We start from the raw sequence: 995 nt of genomic DNA on the forward strand, positions 1-995 counted from the left end.
ATATATATATATATATATATATATATATAAGGATTTACTTTTCGTAATGAGATAAAAAACCAAAGCTATGTATATTTTAGAACATTTATAATAGAAGGTCTTACAGCTATCTCCAGGATATTTACTATATCCCTTCATCGGAGACGGTGTGAGAGGATAGTTAATTTAGATAAGATAAGAAATAGAGAGTGAATTGGAGGAACAAAAATAGATGTGAGATATGCAGGGATATTGTATTTGTAAATCCATTGTTTAGGCAGAATGGTATACACATAAGATTCCAACACTATATAAGTAAAATCCAATAGTCTTTAAAATTGGTCATTGTATTTGTAAATCCATTATTTTGGCAGAATGGTATACATATAAGATTCCAATGCCCTATGAGTAAAATCCAACAGTCTTTAAAATTGGTCATTACAAGTACAGAGTTTATACACAGTGTTATATCTTATCTAAATTAACTATTGCTTAACCATCCTTTCACACCATCTCTGATGAAGAGATATAATAAATATCCTGGAAACAGCTGTAAGACCTATTTATAAATGTACTATAATGCACACAGCTCATTACGAAAAATAAATTCTTACATTCACACGCTGATATATGACCTACGTTGGACCCCTTATTCACTTAATCACCGAACCTGGAGCTTAACTATGGTCTATCCATAGCACTTACTCAGCATTACCCGAAACCTCTGGGTTTCATTGATACCACTACTGCTCATAACCTATGTATATATATATATAAATTGTAAATCCCAAAAATAACAGCAAAAATACAAAGGATTCTGCGGTACACGTGTTTCAAGCTTTATATCAGTGTATAATTTACAATATAAAGCTATCTTCAGCCGCAAAAGTATTTCTCTCCCAGGAAATTACATCACATCAGCGTTAAAGGAGGAAGAAAGGTGTGATATAAGAGGTGAAGATCTGGCATACACAGGTGCTTACAATTGTCAAGTATTACCTCTAAATTTTACTTTA

The sequence above is a fragment of the Octopus bimaculoides genome, chromosome 11, assembly GCF_001194135.2.
Source record: "Octopus bimaculoides isolate UCB-OBI-ISO-001 chromosome 11, ASM119413v2, whole genome shotgun sequence".
In the NCBI taxonomy this organism is placed as follows: domain Eukaryota; kingdom Metazoa; phylum Mollusca; class Cephalopoda; order Octopoda; family Octopodidae; genus Octopus; species Octopus bimaculoides.